Genomic DNA, 25,675 nt, shown 5'->3' with positions numbered 1-25,675 from the left:
GGTGCTCCACAGGTGGAACAGGGCCCCTCGGCTCCAGGATGGCCATGGCCCAGCCCAGCCTGGCCCAAGCAGGGCCTGGTCTGGGCGCTCTGGCCCCTGCATGGGCCCCGCAGCCACCTGTCCCAACACTGGAAACGAGACAGAGACTCTGCCTCAGGGTTTTCTATTCTTAAGTGTGGATCACAGAGGCGGTCACAACTTTAAGTGGCTTAAAGAATTGTCCATATTCAAACTGGCTGCTGATAGGTTCTATCAGGTCACAGAGGAAGCTGTAAGCACCCCGTTGCAAGAACATCACTTCCAGGACTATGCTTGCTAACCCATGACAAGGAGTGACTGTGAAGGTTTGAGATCACAGTTTCAGACTGACATGCCTCACATCCCACACTTGTGCATTAGGCTTTAATTTGCTCTTTTGGACATGGTCCTAATGACTATTCATTTATATCGTGGTCCAATATATTCTCTGAAAGTAGTGCCTTCATTTTCTTAAGCTAATTTATGAATGGCATGATATGCTATGATAGACTGCAATTAGATATTGCATTACATTGGCAATTGCACATTTGTATTAAGGTCAGAATGTTTTAAAGTTAACTTCAATTCCTGGTCAAATTTTAGCATCTCTATCTGAATAAAGACGAACACACACCCAAACTGACAAATATTACATCACTTTATGAAATAGAAGCCATAAGACACTTATTGGAAAAAAACCCCCTCCCTTAAACTCCATATTTCACCTAATAAATTCAGCTGCAGGTATTCTTCCTTTAAATGCATCATATTAGAGAGGTTAAATAAGAGTTGTGTCACATTACGGAGCTCTGGTATATAAGTATTGAAGTGTGAGGGTTTTTTCAGAAAGAAATCTTTTTCTTCAACTCTTTAATTTATGCAGCAGAATGAGCCAGGATGATACACAGCCCAGAAAAAGAGGAAGAATTTAATGCTGCTTTCTCAGTGCAACATAAAGTCATATTTCCATATTTGCTGTCAGTACTTGAAACTCGTTACTGGAATGAAAATCAGACTGCCTCCTGCAAAGACAAAAATTGTAGGTATTACAGGCAGAAAATGAAATAAATAGGTTATTTTCTATTTCTATGATGGTGGTCCCATATCAATCACATACTAGTTTGGAGATCATGTGAAATAACAGAAATTGTTTTCCTAATATATAGTATTTGATTTTTCCCTAGATATATTTCAAGGCATTCAGTAAATGTTATATTTCCAGGTCAATATTAGTAAATTTAAAAAAAATACCCACATAGGACAACAGAAGGCAAAATCAGGATCAGCATTTGAAATTATGAACATATTTAATTATCAATTTATTAAGTGATTCTTACATAGGAAAAAAAAAAAGCCAGACAGGCAAGGTTATTCTACTTCACAAGGATTAAGATATATCTTTCTTTCCCAAGCCAGAAGAAAATTTTCAAGATTCACAAAATAAAAGAAGAGACTAGAAAGGCAGATAATGTGCTGAGCTCCTTCGGAGTTCAGGGTCATTTTAGGAGTCACTTCAATACATGGTGCCACAGCAGAATCCACAGGCCCCTCTATCCCATTTGCAGAGAAGGGGCAAAAAATATCAGTGTTCCATCTAAGGAGCCACCTACACTGATCATTTAAAAACTCAGAGTACTTGGGAAGGGTATTTGATCATGTGAGTATCAAAAAAAAACATACCAAAGCAAGGTTAATGCAAGTACATCCCTCCTTTTGCAGCCTGTGTTAATTTCTCATCCCTTTGAAAAATGGCAGGTTAAGAGGACAAATGCTGACAAAGGCACTCAGAAAGTTTTACCCATGTCCAGAAAAACACTCAGCTGGAAAAAGCCTAAAGATTGCCGGAATGGTGCCTGAAAAAAAAGTTTATCTGAGGCAAACATAAAGTCTTTTCAAGGTGGCTTAAAAGTTGACCACAAGAGATTACAATTATCCAAGTATTACACCTAGCACAGAGGAAAATAGGCTTTCAGGAAGGACCTCGTGAGTTGTCACCTTGAGGAAGTTCAGCCCCAGCTTTCTGATTAATATATCTGTAGTTCAGCCAATGCACAGGCCTTTGATAAATCTGATTATTACTGTATCAAATAAATGGCTCATTTATCAGCTGTTTTTGTAGCTTGGCTGAGCTCACACGCATGCCCATGGAAGATAATCACAGACAGAGCTTGCAACAAAACAAATTGGTTTGCTCTTGCTGGCGTAGTAATTAGGGGAAGTTGGGGGGAGGAAGACCAAGGGTTCAGAGTGTAAGTAGTACTGAGTGATCCACAAAGGAAAAACAGAACCGAAATTGTCCTGACTGAAGAGCATTACTCACGTTAAAAGCTTTCAACTGAGCAAAAATTAATTTCTTGACAAGCACTCAGAAAAAGCTAAAATATGTATAAAAGCCTGGCTATTTCCTGGCCAATTACCAAAAAGTAGAAGTAACATTTTCGTTTTTCAGATCAGATTTGTAGGCATTTTGTACTGGTATCCAGCATGAAGCAAATGTCCCAGCTGTGAGTGTAGCTGACATTTGAGTGTATGTGTACAAAGAAATGCCAAAATATAGCCTCTTAATTGCGCTGCCATGGATTTTGTATTGTGTTTCCACACTACTTTCTAGTCTTTTTCATCCATGATGTATAAACAGCTAAGCACCACAAAAGCTGACTGAATTGGGAAACTTCAGCTAAAGCCAAACAAGAGGAGGTGAAACAAGAACCCCAGGACAGAGCAGCAAAATCAAATGGGATGAGAAATGGCTGCAGGCTGGGTGCCAGTAGTTACCCTTCACTGATTTTGAAATAAAACCTCTTACCTTGCCTCAGTTGAGGCCGATTTCCACTGTTTTTCTGCTGTCTATAATCATTTTTTAAATTTTCTACTGTATCAAACCATTTTCCATGCCAGGAGGTTTGGGAGAGCCCACAGGCCGCTCTGTCTCCAACAGAATCTTGTTTTTATAGGATCCAGTCCTCATTCCTCCTTACTTTTCACTCTAGCAAAATATTTCATCAAACTGTGTTCATTCAACTGGACATCTCAAATTCTTCTACCAGCAACCCACTCACTTTGTTATCTATTACAGCACATGTAGAAAAATTACCAGCAAAGATCTGGAGCTGTGTTCAGCTTTTTGGTACTTCCACAATACAGAAAAAGTAATTCTTGCTCAGAAAAGGTGCAAGCAGAAAAATGGCAAAATGTTTTGCTTTTTCTACAGAGACTCCCTTTCTTCATTCCCTTCCCATCACTGAGCTCAGATCATCATATTGACTATCAGTTTTCTTCTTAACATTTGAAAAAAAAAAAAACACAAAAACCCCTCAATAACCATTATAATTACTATTATTATTATCATTATTATTTATACTTTTCATACTCACACTTGCTTTATAATTGATTCTTTCTACAGATCTTTGTGACTGATAAACATTGCCACCTAATACCACCTTTTGTACACTTTTTACTGCCTTCACAGTAAACTGCTAAAAGATTTCATTATATATGGAGTTTCTTTCTTTAAAAGTAAAACCTTACATTTTAGGTCATAGTTCTTAGGCACAACATATCTAAAATTTCAACAGTCATTGAAATCATGAACACAACTGGGAAATTTACCAATCAGCCTCTGGTCTCTTCATCTGTCTTTCTCTAACTGTATAAAAGGGTGGTGCACAGAGTCCTAAGTGATGTAGTGCAGCATGGTGCAATGGTGTGAGGCAATTCAGAGATCCAGAGTAAACTTCTGAAGTTTGTCCAGCCCATCCTCTGGCCCAAAGCAAATAACTCACAGTAAAATTGTTCCTGTACTGAATAAAGAGATGCAGTATTCCAAGGTGAGTTCTGTTACAACTGCATTTTAACAAAGAGCTCTGTGTTCCTTCTCTGATCACTTCACCCTCCCTCTGTTTCAGTTTCCCTTGCCATCTGTTGACTGCAAATTTCTGAAATAATCTTCCTCTCCTTCAGAACTTAAAAAGAAAGGAGTAAAGACTGAAGGAAGCTTGCAAAAACAAACAGAAATTCTTGTCTGCTCCTTAAAGGTGAACAACTTGGAAGAAATGTTTGTTTAGACGCTGTGCTAATACATTCCTTTGTGTCAGGAAGAGGTGTAAAGCAGCACAGCACACACCCCTGCAGCAGACAGTGGGCACACATATTTGTGTTCAGAAACACGTGAGTGTCAGTGCTGCACCTTCTGGCAGTTACACACGGCCCAAAGGCAGTGAGATATCATGGTATCAAGGAGATACAGGGCATTAGATATAAATCTAATAAATAATGTGACTTTAAAATTGTGAAACCTAACAGCCAAAAAGCAACATGACAGAGCTGACAAGCCCAGCACAGAAAGCAGCTTGTTTTGAACATGACTCATGAAGAAATAATCTTTCACTCTCTGCCTGAATTTTCCCCTTCCTCACCTACACAATTCTGGAAATCATAGTGTGGTTAAGCATTTAACTGTACAGGCACTTTAGCAGTGTTGGGAAATGAAGACAAATTGCAGGCACTGGCAGCTCTTTTGTCCATTAACGGGGCCTGTAATGGAGAATGTTCAGCTTTAATTGCACCGGCATGAGTACAGAGCAGCAGTCAGCCCCAAAACCAGGAGATGTTCTCGATGCACACTGCCAGCAATAAGTAAATAACATATCTGTGGGATAAAAAAATCTCATTTAGGGAATACTAATCACCAGCTGTGCGTTTACAGGTAGTGAAAGCCCTCTGAAATAATAGGCAATCGCAGTGTGTTGCCAGGTATGGAATAAAAAAGGTATAAAAGCTACTTGGTTCAGCTTTTATTTGGTACATTTTCTTTTCTTTTTTTTTTTTACTCTTTTTTTTCCTGAACTACTGAATGAAAGAATTGAGGAATTAAGCACTGAACTCTTTGGGAGGTCATAAACCAGCATTTTCTTTTTTTTTTCTGAAGTGTGCTGTGTCTTACTTCCTTGACCTCTTCCAAAAACCCACAAGATCCAGCAAATTAGCTGGTGCCACTCTTGTCTTACTCCTATAGTTTATCATAGTATAGATCTTTCTCCTTTTTTTTATTTATTTTTTCCTCTTTTTTTGCTTTTCCTTGGCTTTTTAAGAGTTTGGATGGCATTATAAGACAAAACAAGAAATATTACCCTTTGGAGTGATTTCAGTATGTATGTGAGCAATGAAAACATTACATTTTCCTTCACTTTTCCACAATATATGCCCTACTTGGGCTTTATTGTCTCCGTGCAGGCTCAAACTGATCAGCAGCTTTATAGAATTTACCAATAATTGTCATGGTATTGTGCAATATTGCCACTTTTTTCATTGGCTATACATGCAGTATAAAAATCCTGTTATGTGAATTAAGTGACAAAATAACAATCCTGTAATCCTGGGGTAGTTTTTTATTTGACAGATTAAACATTTTAAGGTAGGTTTAATTAATATTTATCTATCTATCTGTCTATCTATTTTCCCCCAGAATTTTCAGATTGTCGCTGAGGTTAGTACCTACTCCCTTCTCTAAAATTATCAACAACTTGGGAAAATTGGAAAGTTCTCTGGTGTGATCTGAGTGATAAGACAACTCTCTTACCCTCTGACCTGAAGAAATTTGGAACAAACTACATTTGGAGTGGACTGTCGGTTTCAGAAGGACATTTTGTTAAGTCCTAGTGTACATACAGCTGTTTTAAGAGGTGTATAAGTGGTTTTAAGTAGTTAGAATCTGTGTTAATAGCTACCAAGACAATTTTTTTTTTTTTTATATGTATGGATCCTGGCAAAATGCACAGGGAACACATGAGGTGATTCATGAATGGCTGCACCAGTGATTGTCTCTACTGTGAGGTACTCCCCATCTTAAATCCTCAAGATAAGCTTATTTTAGCAGTATTTCATCATGAATAAAGTAGATTGACGTGGCAGAAAGCAATGATTTCACAAATTAAGTATAACTTAGATATTAGCTGACAGTTTATTTTCCTTTTCTCTAATATTTTTTTCTAGAGAAAATGACTTTCAATTATATTTGTTATTATATTTCTAAAGAAAAATAAATTTCTGCACTATGCATTACAATTGAAACAAAATTTTAGAAACATTTTTCCTTCCTACATTAAAAGACATGAAGATTTAGCTCTTTGATCTTCAAATATTCTCCCTTCAAAATAACTCGGTAAATTATATCTCTTGTTCTGCTGAAATTCATCATCCTGCAATTACTTCTTCTCCACAGAAGCTGTTTGTAGGTCTCTGACACTAGGCTGCCTGTGACACACTGCAAAACCAATTTTACATATTCTTTGTATTTCATACCTTTCCATCCAGTGTTAACGAATGGGTTCCAGAAGAGCAAGGTAATTAGGCTGTGTAGGTGCATGTTCAAAGGTGACAAAGGTTCAGTGCTGTTTATTAAGGCATGAATCCACAAAAGAGTTAAGGAAGGCACAGAATGAGGTGTCTAAATTAAAGGGGAAAAAAAGGTCAGTAAGTTCCTAAAGGCTTTTTTTGGCTCTGCATTAACTGTTATTTCTTTTTGGTGTATGGGACTGCCTTTAGACCTGATGAAAAACGCAAGGACCTGGTGGTAGACTGGCAGGGGTTTAAAGGCCCTTTTTGGGAGATTGATCACAGAAAAAGTCTGAGATATGTTGGCTGGCAGAATGCCATTCCCATGGTTTTCTAAAAGCTTTTTTAAGAGGTTGGGAAGAAGGGGGTTCAGCTTTCAGCCTCTGCTCTGCTGGAGCCTTGGGCAGCACCACAGGATGCTCCTGTTGGAGATGGTCAGAGCTGGGGCAGGATTAAATGGTGAGAGGGGCTGGGATATTTGTACACCCTTCTCCTCACCTGGTTTGTAATATTAGCAAGCTAAAACTTACTTCTCTGTCACTTCTTTTGCTTTTGGGCTCAATAAAAGCTTTTTATGTTTTTTACACGTAACGTATAAACTTCTTTCAAGCTAAAATTTCACTGAGTCCAGGATTCTCACTGCCAGGTTTATCCACAAGTTTCTTTATGATTTACCAACCCAAATCCACCTGTTTTCCACTTGAGCTGAGATTCCTGGTGGTGGTGTCCTGCAGACACACCAAGGGAAAGCAACTACTAAAGAGCAGAAAATATTCTGTGAATTTACATACCAATAAAGTTACATTTGCTCATTCCATTGCTTTTGGAACTGCAAACTGAATTCTGATATCATCTTTAAGACTCATAGCACCTCTATAACAGTTTGTTGTCTATATTATTTCTTTACCAGAAGAAGTATTGTCTCTATATTTTTCTGAGACAACACTTCAGCCTCTTAACGTACAGAATACCCATTAATTCCAGCACATCCACAAAAAGGGTTAATATTCAGCATTTTCTGGAAAAGGTTGACATTATAATAACACACACCAAACAAAGAGTGATAATTAGAGTCTGGAAAACTGTTTATGGAAATAATTTTTCCACTTAAATGGGCTGCAATAATGAAAGTGTGCACATGCTGTAGCATGCTTTGTATAATGTGGACATAAAGGTGGAGTACTTTCTTTAAAAAATAACTTTGGAAGATTTTTGCTAAACAAAATCCATCCATAGAATGGACAGTAAAGGCAGAGCACTGAGTGAGAAAGAGTTTATGAGTATTTAAAAATTTTCTTGATGTTATTATTAATTGTCAATTCTTTTAAGCACTTATTTTTGAGCTCTGTGTAGCACCATGTTGACAGCCTACCCTGGTATTCCCACTGCAGTCCTTAAAGAAAACGATGCTGACCTTCAAAGGAGAAAATAAACTGCTTCTTTCTGATATCCTCAGATCACAGGAAATGGTAGAAACTCAAATTAGCCTTAAAAAAATTGTTCCTGGCTCTCAGGTAAAATGAAATTGTGTGGTATTATCATGGAGCACAGACTGTGCAAAAAGTCTGTGCAAGGAAAAAGAAAAAAAGAGACTTTGCAATGGCTTGTTCTCATCACTTCAGCAAATTAGTCCTGACTATTGTAAAATGAGAGGTGTCTTAATCCTAACAGCTTCTTCCCTCACACGTAAAGATAAAGCAGATTCCCATTTCTTAGAGAAAATCACAAGTTTTTCCATTAAGTAGATGGTTTTGTCATATCTGATTGCATCCAAGCAGGAGTTCTGTGCAGACACCTCTCCAGGTCCCCAGTTAGGCACCACTCTGTTTTCTGAGAGCAGCAAAAGTGACACTTTGTTGATTGAATCACCCCATCGCTAGAAAACATGGGGTTTTTTTGGTAAAGAAGTACGGGCAGTAACTATAAATTGGCTGGATCAGAGTACGCAAAACCCAAGCAAAACTGCTAAAACCTCCCAGGACACAGAAAGGATGCATTAGAAGCTCAAGCCTTTTATATTTATTTTACCTACATTATCATGATGTTTATTTGTTATTCTACATTTGCAAAGGACTTTGAAATAGCTGAAAATGATAATATTTGGAGGCCAAAATACACAGACACTTAGGATCACTTTGTGATCTCTGGAGGTTTTCTTGTGCTTTTACCTGTGAGAGACTGAAATATTAATGGTTAATGACTCAAATAATCAGCCCTTTGCCAAAGCAGAAGGTGCTTTGCTGAGGTCAGGTTTGCATCCCCCAGCTGAAGGGCAGGAGGGGAATTTTTGGGTGTGTGATGATGAAACTTCTGATCTGCATAGGAACAGCCCAGGGGCTGGGGGATGAGCACCCACCACCACCAGAATGACCACAACAAACCTGGGGTTTGAGCCTGATAAGGGAAAAAGGCAACAAGAAACAGATCCTCCAAGGTGGGATAATGCTTTTTTTCATGCCAGTGTCCTCCTGATGAACCTCAGGTGTAAAACTCCCCCTCAGGGGAAGCATCAGGACATTTACAGAGAGGGCTGAAGGCTTTCTTCCCTTCTTATGGGGCAGAACTGGTCCAACTGCAGTCCTGTGAGAGGCAGAGTGATGTCTTAGAAGGTGTCATAAAGCATCAAAGCTCCCCACTTTGACCACAGGACATCAAAATTGCAACAATCAAGTCTCACTGCTGGATCCAAGTGTGGTGAGATCTTTCCACTATCTACATACTCCTATATAGATGTATATACTCCACTATACTCCTGTCATTCCTCTCCTTTTATATTTTCTTAAGTGATATCTTTATACTTTTGTGTTGCTGTATTTCTACAGTTAATAACTAAAGTGGCTACAGAACTTCCTTTCCATTGCAAACAAATTGTTCTAAAATAAACTGCTGTATCCGTCTATCTGTCTATCATCTATCTATCTATCTATCTATCTATCTATCTATCTATCTATCTATCTTTCTATCATCTATCTATCTATCTATCTATCTATCTATCTATCTATCTATCTATCTATCTATCTATCTATCTATCTATCTATCTTTCTACACCAGTCATTCCATGTCATTTCACTCTAATCCAGCCCAAGGGTTCTGTTAACCAGAACCTCATTTACCCCACCCTCTGGCGTGGGTTGCAACAACCTTCTCCCACTGTTTAGGGAGAATTGCTCAGCAGAAACATTCAAAATTTTGGTGCTTTGGAGGTGGAAAAGCCTTTTTCATGAGATTGTGTCCAAAAGCTTTTGTTAATCTAGTCATGGATTGTATAGTAATTCTCTTCTCTGTGATCACAGTCATATCGCCTCTATTTGCTCTATTTTATTGTGGGCAACATGATGGGGTTTTAATCATTTTTATCCCATAGACTGACCACTGGACATCCTTGCTACCTGCCCTCAAAACCCTTCAAATGAAGATAGAGGTGTCTGACTTCACCTTAGGACACTTTGAAGTGGCTCCTCCACTTTTGTCTTTAATTTCTCTCACTTAGCTGAACTCATGAGGGGGTCTAGGGAGAAAAGAAAAAAGAAAGAACATTACTAAAATCCATAAGCAGAAAAAATCCTTGCACTGATTCTCCTTTTGCAGATCCTTCGTGTATTCTGACCTCTTGGCCACTGAAGCAACTGCTCACCTCTATGGTCCTGTGTTCTAATGTCCATAAAAAAACCACAAAACAAACAAAAAGAAATCCAAGACAAAGCAACAACAGCAACAACAAAAACAACAACAAAAACAACAACAACAACAACAAAAAAAAAAAAAGGCACCAAAACAACAACAACAAAAAAACCCAACAAAAACAAAGAAACATAAACAAAGAAACAAAAATAAACCCCGCACCAAACTGTCAGGAATTCAAACACTCCGTTTTATTGCTTGGATGCTACAAGTTGGAAATACCTCAGGCTGCAAACGGGTTTATTGATGTGAAAAGCATTCTATTTTACCTGTAACTCACTGCAGGCACAAATGGTGGCAGCGAGTCCTCATAGCAGGCAGGAATATTTCAGATAAGGGGTCATTTAAATGTTATTTCTTTGCACTGTTAAAGAGCTGTCTTTCTCTCTCTCTCTCTTTTTTTTTTTTTTTTTTTTTTTTTTTTTTTTATTTTGGTTAATAACTTTTTTTTCTTACCTGGAAGGCTGGATTCAATAAGAAAGACTTTAAAAAGCAAACTACATAACTACATGCACTTTCAAAAATTACATGGCAAGGGAAAAAGAGCTGTGCTTCCAAAGAAAGGTAAGTATTATTAGAGCTGTCAAGAGGAAATAATAATGCAACTGCTATTACGCTGGTATTGTAAGTAATATTCTATTCTTAACAATTATGTCTGATAACAGATGTTTTGCATATCAGCATCATTATTGTTGCCTTTCTAGAGAAATTTGAGATTAAGAAAAATATTAATTTATTTTTTCCCAGGTTTAGTCTTTGTTGAAGAATCACATGTATCTCTGATAATTATTCATTTCCACTATCTTTTTATGGGTGAAATTCATTCTAGTGGGACCCTATTTCTAAATAAAGAAATTTTGTCTTCATAATGAAGTGATGCCACTGCAGAGTCTGATCATCTGCAAATAAAGGCTGTGAATGCTCACTGGCAGAGATTCTGCATTAAAAGGTGGTTTAAAAATATTTTCTTGCTTATGTTTGTCCTTTTAAGTTAAAAGAAAAAAAACAACAACAAAATATTAAGGATTCCACGCTGTAGGACACAGAATAAATTGCATTATGCTTAAAGAAAAAAGTTAATCTCTGACAATGAAGGCCTTGAGAGAAAATCAGATATTTGTGTGTGAATTCTGCTATCAGAGGCTTAAATCATACTTGCAATGAATTGATGCCTCCCACCTTTATTTACCATTTCCTGAAAGTATAGAAAACTCTCCAGATCCTTTAGGCTAATGTTCCTTCCCACTTCAAATTACTCACATGAGCTACCATTTATTTGGAGAATATCAAATTAAAAATCCAATAAATACGGTTTTACAAGATAAAGTCCAAACATGGTTTTTTTCAATATGCAGTTTTCACATGAAGAAAAAATAAGAATCACCAAAAATAAAAAGTATTCAAATGTTATATGCACTTGAATATGATGGTATATAATTAATTAGGGTCCCCAGATTGAAGTCATGAGAACAGTAGTGCAAGCTTATGTATTTCTGCAGTTGTACATGATAAATATCCTGTAAATTAATTACTTTAATCTTTCATTGTTGCTATTGTGCCAAATGGAAAGTTTTCCTTCTGAGAAGAAATTTTCTTTTCCATCATAAATAAACTTATACTGCATGAAGAGCAAAAGTTTAATAATTTCTATTTAGATATTATACTGCATTAAATAAATAATAAAAATACTTTCAAAATTTAAAAGAAAAGGGGGGGAACTATATCATTCAATATTGTTTCATTTTAAGGTAAATTTTAAGAACTCAAAATTCTTTTACAAATCATTTCATTTCTTGATTTGTCTTTAGGCTTAGTTAGAAACTTTTTGTCAAGTTTCTATTTTCTGAAGTTAGCAGAGTGAGTATTTTAAATGGAATTGTTCCCTTTACAGGTCAGTATGGATAGTTTGGGCTGTCATTTTTTAAAACTACATTGATTTTCACTTTAGCATTTTACATTAGGTAGTTGAGATAGTGACCAGTGTAAGCCTGACTGAACTTATTCCTCAGCACTCTCAAATTTGAATCCTATTGATTCCTGTGGATTTGGATTTCTGCCCTTTGATAACTGTATATTTTCCTGGTTCCAAATTTCAGATCATCTCTGAATTTGACTTGTCTGCTTTGAATGAAACAGGAAATTTTAAATACTTTGTTTTTAAAAAGGTTGCCAAGACTTATTTTCTTACTATATCAATGAGAAGATAAATACAAAGTCATCATAACACTAATAAATTTCAAATTACAGTGTTGTGAAGGAAGGCCTGTTCTATGACAGTGGACAGTATCTGTTCTGTGGTGATGACTTTCAAATTTTAGCTGTAATAGATTAGACAGAACACAAATAACTAATTGAAATTAACCTTTGATTATTGTATACAGCATTTGCATAATTTAAAAAAGCTGAGCAAGAAACTCTATGACTACAGCTGACTTCAACTGGTTATAAAAGCTCAACTCTGAGCTTTTTTCTTTTTCATTAATGTGCATCCCTTATTACACGTCCTTTCCTCGTTGTTTGCTGCACAGATTTTCACACCTCACAGTATGAATATTCTTGATTTACACATTCTAATTAGAAAGGATACTTGAGACATCTGATAATGAGTCAAAGTCTCCACGGGTTTGAGCTCTTTGGGTCCATATTTCACTGATGCTCTCCAAGAATGAGTAATCTTTTGAAGCAGAAAGGGAATAAACAGACCAAAGTGGTTTTTTCAGGTTGATCCAATAATGATACACGAGTGAAAAGAAGAACAACCTGAAGGGATTTTTAATATAAACATTTGGAAGGTAAAACTGAAGCAACAGGATATGCAAGATTCCTTCTGCTCAAGCCACCTACCCAGTTCCTGGTTCAGGATTATGTGTATTTGAAAATGGAGTTGGGAAGTCATCATTTGTATAACAGTACACTTAATTTTAACAATTGAAGCAGAGACAGCATGGAAGAAGTGAGAACCTGGAAAGCAAATCCACAGTATGTAGCTCTGCAAAGAAATCATATCTTACTATTATCATATTCAAGAGCTTGAAAAATGTCACAAATTCAGGATGCTCTGCAAATTCTACTTAATCCTTACCAAGCAATTATGAATAATAGCTTCCTCTTAGAAGCAAATGGAGCAGCTTCTGATTCAAAATTGTGAAAGGATTTGCTGAAGTATACACAAAAAGTAATATTTTGCTGATAGTTCAATGGTATTAAATAAAATTATTTCCATTTTACAGACATAGCACTGTAACCTGATGTCAGGAAATTCAGTTGGAAGCTGCAAAATTGCTCTTGTGATAAGATGTGAAAAATCCATCCCAGTCTTAACAACTGATGCTAGAAAAGAATTTCCAAGAATAATTTCTGACATAATAATAGTTTTGGACATAACATTTCTGCTCATATTACTGGTTTTGACTAACATGAAATACCATTTTATAGTCCTTTTGTGTGGAGTTTTTGCCCTGATGTTAAGTTAGGAAAATAAAGTAGAATAAGTACATAAAATAAATGTATTTACTTTTCTGTACATTTTTATCAGAGCACATTGGAAAACTTATCTTTATTTTTTTTTTTTGTGTCACATGCTCAATGCTAAAAAAAACCCCAACAAACAAACAAATAAAAAATAATAATCCAACCCCTCTTCAAACATCCCCAGTGTTCATTCTTAGAATAAAATACAGTAGAAATGTATTCCTCTGCTTTTCCTGAATTATGTGTTTAGTTCAGTGAGAATCTCCAGCACCTTAATGAAATGGGGAAAGAGATGACCTTCATGTTTTAGGTGTAATTTCCTTAATGCCATGAAAATAAACTCGGATTTGGCTAAATTATGTATTTCCAGAAGTCATATAATCAAAGAGTTTGGCAAATGCACGCATCTGCTACAGATTTTTGAGGTATGACAGAGGACTGCTGCTCATCTCTGTTCAGGCATCCTTTTAATTCATTCAAGTAGCAATTTATAACTTCCAGTTTATAAACAGAGCTTTCATTCCAATTATACAACCTCCCCCTCTTTAAAGGAAGTCCCATGCTATAGTACCTGTAGCATATTCTGACTGAAAGTTTTCTTAAAATATGGAGACCACTGCATGTGGTTTGCCAAAATAATCCTTTCCTTTTATTGGCAATAAGCAGTTCCAAAAAACAGAATTGTGGGGGGTTTTTTGAAACACAGATTCACCTTTTTGCTGTTTGGTTTCCACGTGTGACAAATCAAAGAGTGTCATGTCGCTCTGAAAGAGGCAAATAAATACAAGACATATGGAAAATAGGAAATAACTCTAGAAAGAGCAAAAATGTACTTTGATTAACCTAAAGGGCTAAAGTACTCAGAGATTCGGTTTTAGTTTTATAAGGATTTATGGTTTGGTGCAACATAAAGACTGTAAAAAAGGAAACAATGCCAGTAATTTCCATCCCGTTGAGATCTTGGTGCAAGAATCTGGCATTGTGATAATGTTGACCAAAAGCCAAAATACACTTGTTTAAAACATTTTTAGTGCAATTTTTCCAACTATATCATATTTAATTTGGCCCTTCAAAATCCCTCAGAATAGGCTTCATTTTTCCCAGAGAACTGATACCAAACCCTTTTCCTTGGACATCAGAAAATCCCTGTTAGAGCTGAATCATGGGACTACAAGAAACCAGATGAAATACTGACTTCCTTCAGGGGTCGTGGTATCAAAGAATTACCTATTGACTTGGACAGCCTCATGTGTTTTCAACTCAATTTACCTTACTCTATGCCCTGTAGAACAGAAAATTCTCTAGGAGGTTGTGCCTGTTTCTGAGCTCATAAACTCTCCGATAGGATATGCTGCTTTTTCTTTTTATAAAATTGTGTGTAATATGAACAATAATTTAGATTTCTACATGTTCAATAGATTGCTATCATCACTAGAAATCTGGAAATGCATGCTAGATTTTTATTAGGAATTTTTCCTGAATTTTTGTACATGGGAAGAATTGTTAAAGAAAAGCTGTTTCTCCTCAATAGTGTCTTTTTACTGAAGCTGGAACTACTATTGACAGAATTCAGTTTAAAAGGGACTGCCTGTGATTGAGATATCACTGATGTGAGCAGTTTTGTGTTTACAATGAAGTTGAACTAATTTTCAATTTTAGGCTGGTAATTTCCCTGATGTGTCGAGATTATTACTTCAGGAAATGTAAATTTTGCTGTAAACCCTTGAAAAGTTATAAACCCAACGAAAACAATGAAAAGACACTCTCCATCTCCAACAGCATAGGAAATAATTAATTCCTGAGTACAATCATGTCAAACTTGGGATGTAAAACCGTCTTACCTAGGGAGGGGTCTGCACCATGGATAAAGCCTTGGCCTGTCTTAGCTTTGATAGCTCTTGGTAAAGAACTGGTAATAAAATGTAAAAAATCATAATTTGGTTTTTAACAGGTACTTCAACTGAAACAGCTAAACTTGCTGTTTTACCAAATCACAGGCTTCAGAAGATGGATGAATTCAAAAACAGGGAACCCAAAAATCACCATCATTTAAAGAACAGGCAGATGCTGCTTTAAAATGAGGAGTGGTGATGTTCGCCCTGAATAAAAGTCTTGTTTGATCAAAATGATCTCATGGCATAACATGAGGTTTTTGTCTCATCAACTCTGACCCTGAGAATGCAAAATACCCAGCGACACCTGAAGCAGTCAGTGCCTAAATTTAGTGAAAGTATTTTGAATTTCTGCACTGTAGAAGTCCCCGTCTCAGCTGGTCAGCCTAGATTCCCTTTGTTTATCCAGCTTCTTTTAGAAGTCCACATGAAGATGAAATTAGATGTGCATTAAAATCAGAGTTCACTGTTTTCTCATGAACAGTACCTGCAATGGAGATGCCCATGTGAATCCCACTGGGAATGTTAGAACACCACACCCAAAAGTTATTTAAGGGAGTATTTGCAGCTCAGAGAATAAGTGTAAATGAATGATGACATCCCTTGCATAGATTCATTGTTTCAGTGCTTTTTGTTAGTTTTTAAAGCAATTATAATGTAAGCAATCTTTAGGAATCCATCTCACTGCTGAGCGTGTACTTTTGTACAATTCTGCAGCTCAGAAAAAACTCCTCTGATCATTTAATGTCTGCCCCAGAACTTTAAATTGAAGACTAAGTTCCCATAAGAAAATAAAGACGAAACTGTGTATTTAATCAGGACATCTTACAGAGAAACAAGAAGCAATGTTTGATGTGAGATACACTGTGCTCATTTGCATGAATAAAAACAGTATGAGTACAATTATTGTTCCAGGACCCAGAGAATGATCCATCACAGATAAGGGCTCTTGGTTAGCAGTGCATTTTTTAAAGCTCTTTTCCTTTTTGGTAGGATTTCTGCAGCAAAATACCTGAATATTGTTTAGCAATTCCAGGAGCAGTGAGTACGCTCATGTGCTGACAGAATTATTGATTCTCAGTCATTATTTTCTTACGGGTTAATTTTCACTCTGCTACCCCTGCTCAATCTCAGAGAGACTTTTCACTTACTAACTATGCAGCCCCTGACTTTCCTGACCTACTGAGATTTCTATTAAGTTTATGAGAGTAAAATTCCTTCCAGAACTGACCATATGCTGGCTTAATATTATCATTATTACCTTACACAGATACTGCAGATTATATTCTTTCATTATTATGATCTCTCTCTAATTTTATATTTCCTCTATTGATGCACGTTATACTAGAGTCTAAATCAAAGCTATTGCTAGTTCTACCTTTATTTTTCCTCAAAAAAAAAAAAAAAAAGCTACCTAAGGCAGTGTTTTACAAAATCCAAGAAATAGTCAGAAGTTAATTTTCACAAGGCTCAAAAATGTCGAATATAGGACTACGTCATATAATATAAGTCTACTAATCCTCTTTCTCCAATAGCTATTTAAATTCAGAAACAAAATGGATTTTTGAATGATGAACTCTATTTTGACCAACTCGTCAGATTCTTCTTGTCCATAATGTAAAAGCATAACAATGACATAGGGAGATAGATAGTTTTGCACCAATATGCAGTTTTGGGGTTGTCAATGTCTGCTAATTCAAAACAGTGAAGTGTTTATAATCACTGCAAAATTGCAATAGAGAACAGCTTATTTTTAATATTAGCTAAGATATGTGCATGATTCAATAGCTTAGAGAAAAGATTTAAAGTTCAATAGTAGGTAAAATACTGAAATATTTTTATTTTAGAGCACCTTTTTTCCAATTCCTAGACTCATCCTTCACTTTTATATATATACTTTTAAGTTACTGTACTTTTATCACAAGAACCAGAAAAAATCCCTTGTATGTCATATTTGGCCGTAGGAAACAATCAAAATCCAAACAAACACAGAAGTTTTTACACCTCCTGGTTTTCATAAATGTTGATCCCATTGAACACTATGAAAAATCAACTGTTTTGAAAATAAGACCTGGTATTTTGGAGTCTAAAATGAGTGTAGGAGTCATACTTGAGGGTTTGGGATTCAAAGAAGTTTAAATGGTTGGGGTTTGGGTTTTTTTTTTAATCAGACCTTTCTTATTAAGCGCTCAAGATTCAGCTTCTGCAAATATTAAGCATTCATATGATTTAATTTTCAGAATTCAAATAGAATTGTTTCTATTAATAGAAAGTAGTGTGAGTATACAAACATCGTCAGGATCATGAAATAAAACCCAAATACCTGGAAATATGCTAACAAGTTTGGAATTTAATGGTTGTCTTTCAAACTTCAACACATATTAATCAGAAACGTCTTAATATAAAAAACAGAACTCTGTTAAACTTCATTTCTATAGCAAAATAAAACACAAAAAAATTAAATTGCATTTAACCTGTCAAGTTTTAGGGGCAAGTTTCCATGTTGTTCTTTCCATTAAACTGAAAATTATTGATATGTCTGCTTTGTGAAAGCTAATTCCATTGATACATGAACAGAATTCAGTTCCACTTTTTCTCTTATTTTTAATTGCTTATCTGTATAGATTCATGCATACTTTATATTGGTACACATTGTATTTTGTATGTATTTTTAACACACGTTCTAGTTACACTGGTTTGGAAACCATCATTAACTAAATCTGATGTTTAGATGAGGTAGTGTTAAGTATCTACTTTTTTTTCTTAATGGCCTTTCTCCTGTCTTTTAGATATTTGAAAATTTCCTGCCATTTCATAGGAAAAACACAAACTTTTGTGATTTCTTTAACGAATCCTATCTCTCATTAGAAAAACTCTCTAGGAAAATTCATTAGGAAACTTGCAGCTGCACGTTTTTCTTGCCAGAAATTTTCTAATATTTTTGCTACCAAGTCTCAGCATCTCAGACTTCTACACAAGGACTTGAAACCTGTTAGACACCAGTCTAAAATTTGTTTTTCAAAGAAAGAGCTCCTCATGGCTCTAAAACCCTCAATATTAGGCTTTCATTGTAAAAGAGGAAGAGAACAACTTCAAGCGAATCAAAGATTTTGGAATTAATAAGAATCGGAAGAAATTAAAACACAAAAAGGAAAAGAAAAAAGAGAAGAAAATTTTAGGCTGTTCATGGGGAAATGTCTCATCAAAGAACTCCTTTTAGACATTTCCCAAATGGATGTTTCAAAGTTGTAGAACTTTATTAATTTACTTTAGAGAGGGCACAATGTTATGAGTACATAGACAGAATAATTTTGCCGTGACAGAACTTTAGGCGACTCCATCTAATAGAGATAATTTTTTACTAATAAGGTTTTTTAAAATTATTTCTGAGATGGCAAATGGTTTGTTTTGTTTTCTTTTTTTTTATCTTCATGGGCTAGACATGAATGTGCAACAAGTTATGTAAAGGCATTATTTATATGCAGTCAGTAGCTTTCAAGACTAATTTAAAATACGGAATAATATAGATATAGTATGGAGAGTTCTTTAAAGAGGAACCCCCAGATTTAGTTGGGAGATAAAAAAATATTCTAACACTGGTGTTTTATTAAAAACAGTCCTATTTAACATGTGAAAAAGAGAAATTCAAGTCTCTGAAGGGTGTGGTTATTTGAGTTTTAGAGTTTTATTTGTTGACAGTGCAATATTTTTCTCTTTTATGTATATTTCTTATTTCTTCTGCTAAATTAAAACTATTAAAAGTTTTTCAGATGCTTTTGGGGTTTTTTCTTCATATGGGGTTTTTTTTTGGCAAAAGTTTTAAATTGGTATCACACATATATAAGAGAGGTGCATTGATTTGAAGGAGGAAAATATATCACAAAATAATAGAGAAAAAAATTACACTTTCTTTCCTTATCCCTAAAAATGAAGAGTCCACAGCCCATTTCTGGCAGTATTTCATGCCAGTTGAAAGAGGTAGAGTTTTATGAGGGGAAAGAGGAGTTGGGACAGCAATCTCTGATAATTACTTACCTTTCCTGTAATCTCAGATATCCTTTCTCAAAAAGGAGAAGCACCTTACAGAAATACCTGAGTGTCTCCAAGTACCCAGACCCCAGGATAAGTAGTCCACAAAAGTAAACATCTGATTTTACAATTAACTCCTTTTATAGTTGGAAGCTCTATTTTTGTTTTTATTTCGCCAAGGTGGTTTGGCCTGTTTTGGGTTTTTTTTTGTTTTGTTTTGTTTTGTTTTTTGGTTTGCTTTGGTTCCTTGGGTTTTGGGGGATTTTTTTGCTTATGTGTTTTTGTTTGTTTTTTTGGTGGGTTTTGTTTGTTTTTTGAACGTTTGTTTAAAAATCAGATTATTCATTCAGAATGAGATGGGCTGATCCTGGTAAAGAGAACCTGATGAGAACCATTGACCAAAACAACCTGTCTAGGCTGCATCTCCAATTCTATCCTACCACCGCGGCTGTTATCATCCTACGTGAAGAAAAATAAAAGGACAGATAATATGGAAGATGTGCAGCAGCTAGGATTGTGCTGCCAAATTAAAATTTTGCCTTTTATTTCGTGGCTACTCCACACTCCCAGTGCAGCAGAGCCTTGTCAGAAAGGGTGCAGGTGAAAGTTACTGTGAAAAGGACTAAAGTAGAAAGGAAAATAATCCATGTACTTCCATTTTATTAAAAAAAAAAGTCATTGTACCTGTATATTTACAAACTTATTTAAATATTTATATAAATGTATAAATTAAAACTTTTATCTTCAAAATGAAGCTATTCAAAATATTTTTATGTTTTGGAAATTTACTGTATTTCCCATCTATAGTTTCTCTGTAGGAAACTAAAAAAAAAAAAAAATGATGAGAAAAATAAGAATATAAATTAATTTCACTTTCAGATTCACTCATTTTTTGGGGAACAGATGTTGCAGAAACAAGGGATTATACGAAAAGATACTGCACATATGTTTTGAGATTATGAAATTTTACCATATTTACTAAAACACGGCTGGCATATATCCCTGCTTAGCTCTGCAAATCAGCCTGCCATGAATCTATGAGAAAACCTATTAGTTTTAAATTATTTAGTACGAGGTAATAGGAAATACTTACTGAAAGTGGCAATGATTTGCTTAAATAAAATTAATTGTGCAATGATAGAAATCTCCCTTATCTGTAAGAGCTGACTTCTTTGAAGCAAAAGGCAGTCTGGGAGCTTAACATTGATCTCTCTCAAATTGAAAGGCAAACTGGAAATGTTCAATTTTTTTTCATGAAAAGTAAACAGGAAATTTTCAATTCTTCTTTCCTGGACATTTGTAATGAAAAATGCATAACATAAATAAAATTACTTTTTTTTTCTATCAATAAAGAAAGTTTATGTCTTTAGTCATCTGTGGTTATTGGGAAGATGGGATATTGGGAATAAATTCCACCTTCTGAGAGGTGGTGAGGGGCTGGCACAGTTTGCCCAGAGAGGCATGAACATCTCTTATTTCCATCTTATTTTCATCTTATTTTCATCTTATTCACCTTTCAGTTGTCTCTGTCCTTCAGCAAATCTATCCCAGCTTCAGTCACCCATTCTGGCAATGGTACTGACCCCTCAAAACACAGCACAAGAAAGAAATTCTGATAAATTTGCATCATAATGCAGGTATGAAAATATCTAAATTGTTTTGAAAAACATAATTCTGACTTTTCCCAATTTTCCTATGTTTCATTCTGTATGTTTAAAATTATCTGTGCAGCATAGTTTGGGCATATTAACTTTTAGGTTATTTAATTTTGGGAATGTCATTAAAAATAAAGACTAAAACATCCATACCTGTGGTTAGTCAGTTTTGCAGCCTTCTGAAATGTGCAAATTTGTCATTTGAGCTGGGGAAAAAGATCTAGGATGTGCATGCTGCTATGCGGAATGAGGTTAAGAACAAAATATCATGAATAAATAGATCAATAATGGTAAAATTCTTTGTCCTGCACGTTTGGATTCTACACCTTTCCACAGGAAATAAGTTGAGTTCCAGCATGTTCATTCCAACAGCAAATGCTTGGGAAAAGCATTTGCAGAGGTGACCTAACCTGAAAATATGTGGGTTGGATTTCTCCACGTGACTTTGTCTTGCAGAAGTCTTGTCAAAAAAACCACCCGGAAACTACCAACAGGTGTTTAAATAGCTAAAAGCTAGCACAGAGACAGGTGATCACAGCTGGATCTTTAAATAAAAATCACCTTCTCTAGATGTTTTTCTTGGACCAAGAAAAGCACAAGAATCAGACAAAACCCAGCAACTAATGAAGCAACCAAAAATACACAAGAGAAAATTAAAAAACAAAACAAAACCTGCCCTTTTTTTGTGTAGTGTCAAATATAGATCAATACAGCAGTGCTTGACCCAGTGAACTTAAATCTAGTACAGCTTAAGGTCTTGCAATACAAATATGGATAAGGATAAAATTACTGGAAGAATACTGAAGAAAGAAATCATTGTTAGATGCTTCAAAAAACGTGTTTTGCCATGAAGAACTTTTCCTTTCTGAAATCGCTCAGGTAATGGTGAAAATAATTAAATGCAAACTTAAAGTGTCTTTTAGATGGAGTGAGTTGTTCCTGTTATATTTTTCATTTTTATCTTGCCTGCAAGCAAATATTTGGCTGGGAGGCCATGCCAGTACATGCTTTGCTTTTCATCCCAAGTCTGTCCTTCATCATTGAATTTCACCTTCTACTTGTTTAATGAAATGGTGTCAGTAAAAATTTTGAATTACAGCAGGAGGGAGTAAAGGAATGTGACCTGGGGCTGATGTTCCTTAAAACTCTTCTTTGAAGACAATTTAAGGCCACACTGAGGCAGATGAAAGACAAAGTTTTCTGGGACACATAAATGACAAAATTTTCCTCTGTCTTATGTGAGGGTTCTCCACTGTTTAGAATGTTCCTTTTTTCACACTTTCAGTGGTTTCCATGTTCTCTGTCTCCTTACAACGAAATTTCAGGACAATAGCCTTTCTTATGATGTGACAGCCAACAAAAAGACATGTTAGCCTCAGGTTTTTTCCTTACACAAGAATAATCAGTTTCAGGCTGCAAGGGAGCTGAACATCCATGGTGTAACCAACTATCCAACATGGGAAAAGCAGTATAACTTCATACTGAAGTCAGACACCTGACCTTCATTTTTGACCTAAAAGCAAGAAGAAGATAAGTGATACCATGACATGTGCATATATCTATATTGTATATGCTTATAATTCATATTTTTTAAATGTTTGAAAATAAGAAGCACTGAGAAACAGACAGAAATCTATATCTTTCTATGAAAAGTGCCCAAAACCAAATAAAAACTACATTATTAAGAGGTATAAACCTAAAGAATTAGTCCTGACAGCGTTCCAAAACCTTGCTTGACTGGAACACTAATAATTTGAACTTCCAAGTTGTGATATCAGGGATTTTGTCATTATGTTTCTGGTTTTATTTGCGTCTTCCTCAGACCACAGCAACCCAAGCTAGGAAACAAACCAAAATATCTGCTCACCTTTGTTAAGTGGCAGTTTAATATAGTAATAACAGAAGTTTGTGCTCCTGCCCATTTAGATCCAAGTTAGATCCATCAGATCCAAGTTTTATCACAGCATTGCAAATGCAAAAAATGTGGAATATATTTCCCCTTGGATTCAGAGCTACAACTGTTAATTACAACAACACATCATAATTTTTATTTCAATTCAGCATGTCTGTGCCTCAATCTGAGTACAGAATTAGTACTCCACAATGAAATGTCTTCTGTTGTTGTCATTGGTTTGGGATTTTTTTTTTTTTTGTTGGTTGGTTGGTTGGTTGGTTTGGTTTGGCATTATTTTTTTGTTGGTTGGGGTTTTGTTTGTTTGTTTGTTTTGCTTTGTTTTGTTCTGTTTTGTTGTGTGTTTCATTTCCCCTAAAGATTCACCTAGTCTGTTGCCCTGGTAGAAGGTGCCTCCATAAACACTCAGTGAAAAATTACAGGGGCAAGCAGGAAAAACTCTAATGAGGAGATAAAAAGTTTGAGGTTTTTCTGTTCCAGAGAAAATTTTTGGAAACAGCCAAACTGATGAAGAAAATTTGGGCTCAGATATGCATAAGGCTCTTATTTCAGTTATCATTTGGAATAATTAGATTTAGAGCCCTACATGGCTTAATTACTCTATTTAGACACAAGTAGGGATTGTAACTGATAAAAGTTAATAACTTCTATAAAGATTGCATAGATAGTATAAAATACATTTTAAAGATTTCAGTTCAGCTTCTGAAGTTTTTGATCCCAGGAGAAATCAGTTAAAGGTCCAGAGATTTTAAATTACATTTGAAATAAACTTTGTACATATTTTGATCTGAGATACTACTTCAGAGCTTGCACAATTTCTGCCTGAGACTCTCAATCAATGCCTGATGATTGTATGCAAATATATGTAGATTATGTTATAACGTCAAGACAAAACAATGTCGTTGCAAGTCTATGGAGATGAAATGATGAATAATAAACTGAAATAAAATTAAACTAATCCCAGAGTGTGCCTGTTGAAGTGATGATACAATGTCAGAATTATATTGGTGGATTTCCCAGCTGACCAAATTGTGATGTCCAGCTTGAAATAACAAAATATAAGGAAAGTAGAAAGTCACTTTTAGCAAATTTTAGGATACAAAAGCAATGCTGAATATGCTGTTGGCATCAACCAGTTTTTCACATTGTAATTTCTAAATCATATCTTCTCCTTCCTCAGTAATAAAAATCCAAAATGAGAAACTGTTAGAAGTGAACTGAAGGAAAAATTCAATTACTACTTGGGTTGTAAGCTGAAAAAAAAAAAGGAAGAAGGAAGTACAGCCAGCTATTAATTTTACATAAAATTTGCTTCCATTATACAGTCTGCCTTGCAGCATCTAAGATCTGCCAGCAGCTCCAGTTGGCCAACAGTTTTCTAAGACATAGGGTGAAATGGTGAAAGGAGGAAGCACTGTACCAAAGCCTGAGCAAAGTTCACTTTTTCAACTGTTTCAGGAATGACAGGGATAAAAACACCCTTGACGTGGACTAGGACGTGCTTAGGTTCCAACTAAACCCTCATAACTGGCTGTGAGGCAGTGAGTTTCCTGAGCTGAACACAAAACTCTTCACTTTGGAGCATTTTCACTGGGAAATAATGGAGAGAGGGAGATGTCACTACCCAAAGATGAGACTCAAGGCACAGATGTAATGAGGTACCCATTGCAATATAAATCACTCCACAGGCTTACAGAATTCCAGTTATTTCTTGGCAACTCTCCACGTTTCTGCTCTACACAAGAGAAATAAGAACTGTATCAATCTCCAGTAAAAAAGTGAGCCAGCTATTTTGCTTTGACAAGGGGTTTACCTCTTGCACATGGTTACTATGCAGCAGTGGCCGCACTGTAAATTCACATGTTCAAAATAGCATAAAACCACACCAGAAACTAAGACTCAGCATTTTTACAAAAATATGGGAAGAGGCAGTAGCTTAAATTATGAAGCAGAACCTGGATGAAGTGAAAATTTTGCAGAATGGCCACCCACTTCTTTAGTCTTCATATGTGGTGTGCCCAGCCTCCTGGAGAACAAATTTCTTCAGGTGTCTCTAGAGTTCAGAATTCAGTCTGACCATTCCCAAAACAGACCCAGGCCTACCTTCTGCACAGCAAGGAAGCACCTAGAAAGGACATGGATCAAACAGACCAGGAGAAAATTTACTGGGAAGGAATTGTTCCCCGGCAGGGTGGGCAGGCCCTGGCACAGGGTGCCCAGAGCAGCTGGGGCTGCCCCTGGATCCCTGGAGTGGCCAAGGCCAGGCTGGACATTGGGGCTGGGAGCAGCCTGGGACAGTGGGAGGTGTCCCTGCCATGGCAGGGGATGAAAGAAGATCTTTAAGGTCCCTCCCAACCCAAATCATTCTGGGATTCTATGATTTTTTCCTTCAGTTTTACAAGCTAGTCATGAAAATAATTGTTTTGACACTCCAGTATAAAGGTAAGAAAACACCAGGTTGATGTACATTTTCTATCACTGCTATTGCCAAAACCTCTGGCATTTTGGGGGTGGAGGTTTTTTTTTATTTTTTTTTGGGGGGGGGGGTGTTAATTTTTAGTTTTACTTCTTTTACAATCCACACAAAATGGAAAGATTTGGCACATTCTAGACGATGTTGAAGCACTTTGGTCCAGATGCAGTGGTGAAGGCTCAGCACTTGTGATATGAAATACCAAAGAAAG

At 35.9% G+C, this 25,675-nt stretch overlaps 1 long non-coding RNA gene across 1 annotated transcript; it reads right to left on the bottom strand.

The window, feature by feature from the left end:
* Positions 1-270: 270 nt before the first annotated feature.
* Positions 271-9,864, bottom strand: LOC108447742. The gene is made up of 4 exons (XR_001863422.1): positions 9,787-9,864; positions 8,733-8,931; positions 6,319-6,463; positions 271-1,040 (listed from the first exon to the last, which is right to left on the bottom strand). It is a non-coding gene; the product is annotated as an uncharacterized LOC108447742 (long non-coding RNA).
* Between the last annotated feature and the right edge of the window lie 15,811 nt (positions 9,865-25,675).

The sequence above is a fragment of the Corvus brachyrhynchos genome, unplaced genomic scaffold, assembly GCF_000691975.1.
Source record: "Corvus brachyrhynchos isolate BGI_N302 unplaced genomic scaffold, ASM69197v1 scaffold376, whole genome shotgun sequence".
Classification (NCBI taxonomy): Eukaryota; Metazoa; Chordata; class Aves; order Passeriformes; family Corvidae; genus Corvus; species Corvus brachyrhynchos.
Note: the sequence above shows the minus strand (reverse complement) of the source record. Positions and strands in the feature narration are given on the sequence as shown.